The sequence below is a fragment of the Lipotes vexillifer genome, unplaced genomic scaffold (assembly GCF_000442215.2).
Source record: "Lipotes vexillifer unplaced genomic scaffold, Lipotes_vexillifer_v1.1 scaffold1654, whole genome shotgun sequence".
Taxonomy (NCBI): Eukaryota; Metazoa; Chordata; class Mammalia; order Artiodactyla; family Lipotidae; genus Lipotes; species Lipotes vexillifer.
In genome coordinates this window covers 613,735-621,571 of record NW_006794528.1, presented here as the reverse complement: position 1 = coordinate 621,571, position 7,837 = coordinate 613,735, and the positions used below count along the sequence as shown (strand labels likewise).

At 38.5% G+C, this 7,837-nt stretch overlaps 1 protein-coding gene across 1 annotated transcript in view; it reads left to right on the top strand.

The window, feature by feature from the left end:
* HERC1 (HECT and RLD domain containing E3 ubiquitin protein ligase family member 1) overlaps positions 1–7,837 on the top strand; it is a 176,625-nt gene that overhangs the window by 7,783 nt on the left and 161,005 nt on the right. The window lies entirely within an intron of this gene.

Here is a 7,837-nt window from a genome sequence, read left to right as displayed (position 1 = left end):
CAAAAAAAAAAAAAAAACAACAAAAAAAACAATCCATTCAATCTCTGGAAAGGATGCAAAAGAAAGAGGCATCCGTGATTGGTTGCCTCTAGAAAGTGGAGCCGTGGTGTCTCGCATCAGGTGTGGGAAGGAGACATAGTTTTCAATGCATACCCTTTTATTCATCTTGGACTTAGTATCATGTGCATTATTATTATTATTATTTTTTGTTTTGTTTTGTTTTTTCACGGTACGCGGGCCTCTTACTGTTGTGGCCTCTCCCGTTGTGGAGCCCAGGCTCCGGACGCGCAGGCTCAGCAGCCTTGGCTCACAGGCGCAGCCGCTCCGCGGCATGTGGGATCTTCCCGGACCGGGGCACGAACCCGTGTCCCCTGCATCGGCAGGTGGACTCTCAACCACTGCGCCACCAGGGAAGCCCGCATTATTTTTTTTAACATCTTTATTGGAGTTTAATTGCTTTACATTGTTGTGTTAGTTTCTGCTGTAAAACAAAGTGAATCAGCTATACGTGTACATATATTCCCATATCCCCTCCCTCTTGCGTCTCCCTCCCAGCCACCCTCCCTATCCCACCCCTCTAGGTGGTCACAAAGCACCGAGCTGATCTCCCTGTGCTATGTGGCTGCTTCCCACTAGCTATCTGTTTTACATTTGGTAGTGTGTATATGTCCATGCCACTCTCTCACTTCGTCCCCGCTTACCCTTCCCCCTTCCATATGTGCATTTTTTAATTTAAAAATTTATTATTAAAACAGATACAGAAAGACATACAAATGTGTGCCTTAATAAATTATTTTAAAACAAATGTCCTTTTAATCTGTGCCCAGGAAAGAAATAAAACTTTACTAGCAGCCTGAGAAACCCTTTCATGTCCTGGTCATTATCCCTTTCCTCCTTCCGTAAGTAACCACTATCCTGACTTCAAGAGTAGTCACTTTGTTGCATTTCTTTATAGTTGTGTGCATCCCTAGACACTATAGTTCAGTCTTCCCTATTAAAACAATCTATATATCTATATATATCTTGTTAGTATATATATATTTTTAATTAAAACTTTTTTTTTTTGGCTGCGTTGGGTCTTCGTTGTGGCGCACGGGCTTTCTCTAGTTGCGGCGAGCGGGGGTTACTCTTCGTTGTGGTGCATGGGCTCTCATTGTGGTGGCTTCTCTTGTTGTGGGCACGGGCTCTAGGCGCACGGGCTTCAGTAGTTGTGGCACATGGGCTCAGTAGTTGTGGCTTGCGGGCTCTAGAGCGCAGGCTCAGTAGTTGCGGCTCACGGGCTTAGTTGCTCTGTGGCATGTGGGATCTGCCCGGACCAGGTCTTGAACCCATGTCCCCTGCATTGACTGGCAGATTCTTAACCACTGCGCCACCAGGGAAGTCCCATATATATCTTTTAAATCTCTTAATCTATGGGTTCCCCCTCCATTGTTTTTCTTTTCCTTTAGTATATTTGTTCAGGAACTTGGACTTTTAAGGCTGTATAATTTCCTACCATCTGGATTTTGCTGATTGATTACTCATGATGCAGTTCCTATGTATTTCCTGCATACTGACAGGTGAATCTAGAGACTTGATCAGTTTCAGGTTTGATCCCTTTGGCAAGGCTAAACATGGTGTTGTGATCTTCCATCTGGTTTTCTGTCTTTTTGTAGTATTAGCAGCCCTTGATTCTTAATGATCAGATCTATTAATTCATTGGTGCTTGGTTGCAAAATGGTGATATTCTAATTATATCATTCCTCTTTCATTTATTAATTGGAATGTTTTCATAAAGAGATGATTCCCTTATTGACAGTTTGGTTACCCTGCCACGGTTCAGACAGGAAAAGCAGAATAAGTGCTTGATTCTCTCCACTTGATTAAAAAAAAACTTTTTTAACACCGATTTTTATTTACTAGTTTCCAGTTTAATGAACTGATCTCCTGTCATGCTCCAAACTTGACCAATTGGTTTCACTTGAAAAGTATTGTTATGAACTTGTAGATTTAAACTGATTCAAATTTTACTTCGTTGAATTATTATCTGTACTGAAGCTCCTATTGTTTTATCTTTGGCCAACAGTCTTTCAGGGTAGTAGTCTCTTTCAGGGTGGTTCCCAAGTTCTTTTGACATAGGCCTAATAATCTTTGACAGCTTCCTTGCTATCTGACCCATCAAATTGTTTCTGGACTCATACATTTCTTGATCTGGATCTGCAACCAGCTAGCTCTTTCTCCATAAACCCTGTTTTTTTTTAAGTGGAAAATAGTATTTCAGGACCACAGTCAGGGTGCTCATCACTACTAAGTCGGTATTATTTTTCTGGGGTCTTACAGAGCTAGGAAATGTGTGTGTGTGCACACACGCATGTGTATTTAAAGCTAATATACCTCATGAGTTGATACTGATACTTTCAAAATCAGGGCTATAGAATTTCTGCTTTTCTATATTACATTTATATATCCTTTCTTCCAACTAAGAATGCTGATTCTGAAGGATACAGGGATATAGAATTAGAATATCCCGTAATTATTTATTTTAATCACACAGTGTACACACACACACACACACACACACACACACACACACACAATCCTAAAATAAGACAAACACTACCACTGTATGATTACTAAAAATACTAACTTTTTACATATGATTTCCCCATTTTTTGTAGTTGTATTATATCTGCATACTCAGAACATATTTACTCTCTGCCTTTTAACCCTCGTTTAGTCTGAGTTGTACAGGTAACGACATATTTAATGCTCGCTGCCAGTTTCTGTCAGTGGCTCTCTATTCTTTTTGGTTGTCTGAAGTTTATTCTCTAGTAGAATCCTCAATAAATACGAAAAAGGATTCTCTTAGTTCTTACATTTTAATTGCTGTGCACTTTATACTTGAAAGTCAGTTTTGAGAAGATAAAATCTTTGGCTCACATTTTCTTTTCTTCTGCTTCTTAAGTATATTCATTCATTTTCTTCTGGCAGTAATTTTACTAGAATACATCTTGATGTTATGTATTCTGGGTCGATGTTCTCAAAGATGTGAGGATTTCAATATGTAGTTTCAAATCTTTTTTATTTCAGGGAAGTTTCCCTAAATTATTGGTTTTAGTATCAATTTTACTCTTTTTATTTAGTTCTCATCTAGGACCACTATTGTTTTTATGTTGGATTTTTTGTTTTAACATCTTTATGGAGTATAATTGCTTTACAATGGCGTGTTAGTTTCTGCTTTATAACAGAGTGAATCAGCTATACGTATACACATATCCCCATATCTCCTCCCTCTTGCATCTCCCTCCCACCTTCCCTGTCCCACCTCTCTAGGTGGTCACGAAGCACTGAGCTGATCTCCCTGTGCTATGCGGCTGCTTCCCGTTAGCTATCTATTTTACATTTGTTAGTATATATAAGTCCATGCTACTCTCTCATTTGGTCCCGGCTTACCCTTCCCCCCCCGTGTCCTCAAGTCCATTCTCTACGTCTGCGTCTTTATTCCTTTCCTGCCCCATGTTCTTCAGAACCATTTTTTATTTTTAGATTCCATGTATGTAAGCATATGGGATTTATTTTTCTCTTTCTGACTTACTTCACTCTGTATGACAGACTCTAAGTCTATCCACCCCACTACAGATAACTCAATTTCATTTCTTTTTATGGCTGAGTAATATTCCATTGTATATATGTGCCACATCTTCTTTATTCATTCATCTGTCGATGGACACTTAGGTTGCTTCCATGTCCCGGCTATTGTGAAGAGTGCTGCAGTGAACATTGTGGTACATGACTCTTTTTGAATTATGGTTTTCTCACAGTATATGCCCAGTAGTGGGATTGCTGGGTCATATGGTAGTTCTATTTTTAGTTGTTTAAGGAACCTCCATACTGTTCTCCATAGTGGCTGTATCAATATACATTCCCAACAACAGTGCAAGAGGGTTCCCTTTTCTCCATACCCTCTCCAGCATTTATTGTTTGTAGACTTTTTCATGATGGCCATTCAGAGTGGTGCGAGGTGATACCTCATTGTAGTTTTGATTTGCATTTCTCTAATGATTAGTGATGTTGAGCATCCTTTCATGTGTTTGTCGGCAATCTCTATATCTTCTTTGGAGAAATGTCTACTTAGGTCTTCTGCCCATTTTTGGATTGGGTTGTTTGTTTTTTTGATATTGAGCTGCATGAGCTGCTTGTAAATTTTGGAGATTAATCCTTTGTCAGTTGCTTCATTTGCAAATATTTTCTCCCATTCTGAGGGTTGTCTTTTCATCTTGTTTATAGTTTCCTTTGCTGTGCAAAAGCTATTAAATTTCATTAGGTCCCATTTGTTTAGTTTTGTTTTTATTTCCATTTCTGTAGGAGGTGCGTCAAAAAAGATCTTGCTGTGATTTATGTCATAGACTGTTCTGCCTATGTTTTCCTCTAAGAGTTTTGTAGTGTCTGACCTTACATTTAGGTCTTTAATCCATTTTGAGTTTATTTTATTTTCTAATTTCATGCTTTTACATGTAGCTGTCCAGTTTTCCCAGCATCACTTACTGAAGAGGCTGTCTTTTCTCCATTGTATATTCTTGCCTTTATCAAAGATAAGGTGCCCATATGTGCGTGGATTTATCTCTGGGCTTTCTATCCTGTTCCATTGATCTATATTTCTCTTTTTGTGCTAGTACCGTACTGTCTTGATTACTGTAGCTTTGTAGTATAGTCTGAAGTCTGGGAGCCTGATTCCTCCAGCTCCGTTTTTCTTTCTCAAGGTTGCTTTGGCTATTTGGGGTCTTTTGTGTTTCCATACAAATTGTGCAATTTTTTGTTCTAGTTCTGTGAAAAATGTCATTGGTAGCTTGATAGGCATTGCATTGAATCTGTAGATTGCTTTGGGTAGTAGAGTCATTTTCACAATGTTGATTCTTCCAATCCAAGAACATGGTATATCTTTCCATCTGTTTGTATCATCTTTAATTTCTTTAATCAGTGTCTTATAGGTCTTTTGTCTGCATACAGGTCTTTTGTCTCCTTAGGTAGGTTTATTCCTAGGTATTTTATTCTTTTTGTTGCAGTGGTAAATGGGAGTGTTTCCTTAATTTCACTTTCAGAGTTTTCATCATTAGTGTATAGGAATGTAAGAGATTTCTCTGCATTACTTTTGTATCCTGCTACTTTACCAAATTCATTGATTACCTCTAATATTTTTCAGGTAGCATCTTTAGGATTCTCTATGTATAGTATCATGTCATCTGCAAAGTGACAGCTTTACTTCGTTTCCAATTTGGATTCCTTTTATTTCTTTTTCTTCTCTGATTGCTGTGGCTAAAACTTCCAAAACTGTGTTGAATAGTAGTGGTGAGAGTGTGCAACCTTGTCTTGTTCCTGATTTTAGTGGAAATGGTTTCAGTTTTTCACCATTGAGAACTATGTTGGCTGTAGGTTTGTCATATATGGCCTTTATTATGTTGAGGTAAATTCCCTTTATGCCTACTTTTTGGAGGGTTTTTATCATAAATCGGTGTTGAATTTTGTCAAAAGCTTTCTCTGCATCTATTGAGATGATCATATGGTTTTTCTCCTTCAATTTGTTAATATGGTGTATCACATTGATTGATTTGCATATATTGAAGAATCCTTGCATTCCTGGGATAAACCCCACTTGATCATGGTGTATGATCCATTTAATGTGCTGTTGGGTTCTGTTTGTATTTTGTTGAGGATTTTTGTGTCTTTGTTCATCAGTGATGTTGGTCTGTAGTTTTCTTTCTTTGTGACATTTTTGTCTGGTTTTGGTATCAGGGTGATGGTGGCTTCGTAGAATGAGTTTGGGAGTGTTCCTCCCCTTGCTGTATTTTGGAAGAGTTTGGGAAGGATAATTGTTAGCTCTTCTCTAAATGTTTGATAGCATTCACCTGTGAAGCCATCTGGTCCTGGGCTTTTGTTTGTTGGAAGATTTTTAATCACAGTCTCAATTTCAGTGCTTGTGATTTGTCTCTGTATTTTCTGTTTCTTCCTGGTTCAGTCTCGGATGTATGTTGGATTTTTAACAATTAACAGTTAACTTAGTAATTGTCACTTTTTTTGAATACTTTCTTTTTGAATACTTTTTATATCATTTTCATTTTTTTAATTTCTAAACAGCTTTTTCCTTTTTATCTTTTGTTGCTTAGAAGGTATTATCTTCTGTATTTATTTACTCTTGGATTTCTTATAGTTTACCCCTCATTTCTGAAATGATTTTTTCTCTTATTTCTAATTATTTTTTTGAGTCTTTCACCTCATTTTTGAATGCTTCTCTTTCAGTTTTGTGTTTTTCTTTCAAGTCTTGTTTCATTTTCTTAATCCCTTTACCTTGCTTTGAAATAGGTTACAGTTTGATCTTTTCTGTGGGCATTTCTCATCTGTCATGCTTTTATTGTATGGATGTTATTCTGCCTCTTTTCCTTTTTTTCCCCTTATAACAACTTCATATGGAATTTGACCTTCATACTTTACTGTTGCTTAGTTTTATGAAAAATTTGTTTTCTTGAATTTTTAGAATGGGATGGCATTCAGGATGGCTTTTCTAAATCCATAGACTCCCTTTCTCTATTGTTTTTGTGTAACGTTAGAAAAAATAAGGTGGTTTCAAGCATATTCCCCTCCCCACCTTTCATCTTAACTTTTTCCTCTTTCCTTTCTGTTGTCCTCATTCTGCTCAACTTTTATTCCACTCCCAGTAGTTTCTGCTCAGTATGAGGGCTCTGTCCTGGAAGGGAGTACTGGCTTTTCAGTTTCAAGAATTCACAAGAGCTAGACTGCTCTAGCTTTTTTCAAACTTCTCATCATGGAACCTTTGTACTTATGTGCTATCAGAGAGGGCAAACTCTTCCCAGTTGCAGCTGCTGTTCTTAGATTGGCTCACTGTTCTTTCTGGTGAGTACCTGATTGGTTGTTTTGGGTTTTTCTTATTCTGAGGTCTGTCAGACACTCTTTGGCTTCCTCCTGCACAGATATTATTCCCATGCAGATTCTGTGTTTGGTAGTGGTTTGTCTGCACCTGCTTATATTTTGGAGTTACTGGAGCTATGTTTGTCTAGTTTTATTGTGAATATTAAGTACAGATTTGGAGTTTAGCCTTCTGTTTGTTTTGTGTAATGATTCCATGTTTAGAAAACTACATTGCTGCTGCTATTGTCATCTTTTCCAGAATTCTACGTGCCCCCCCAGTTGTTTTTTTTGTTTGTTTGTTTTTTTTGTTTGTTTGGGTTTTTTGGCTGCCTTGGGTCTCTGTTGCTGCGCATGGGCTTTCTTTAGTTTTGGCAAGTGTGGGCTACTCTTCGTTGCGGTGCGTGTGCTTCTCATTACGATGGCTTCTCTTGTTGCGGAGCACAGGCTATAGGTGTGCGGGCTTCAGTAGTTGTGGCATTCAGGCTCTAGAGCGCAGGCTCATTAGTTGTGGCATGTGGGCTTAGTTGCTTCGCAGCATGTGAGATCTTCCTGGACCAGGGCTGCATTGGCAGGCGGATTCTTAGCCACTGTGCCATCAGGGAAGCCCCTGCTCCAGTTGTTTTTAAAAAACACATTTCTAAGTCTTGTGAACAGATTTTTTTTACCACCTCTCCTCCCCCGCCTTTGCTTCCCCCTCTCCTCCCCTCCCCTCCCCTTCCCCTCCCCGTCTCCTCTCTTCTCTCTTTTTCATGGGGGTCAGGGAAGGAGGGCTATTATTTTTTTAAGTCTTATTATAGAGCAGTAGTCCCTTCTTAAATATGGGGAATACATTCCAAGACCCCCAGTGGATGCCTGAAACCATGAAACCCTATATATACCATGATATTTCCTATACATACCTACCTATGATAAAGCTTAATTTATAAATTAGGTACAG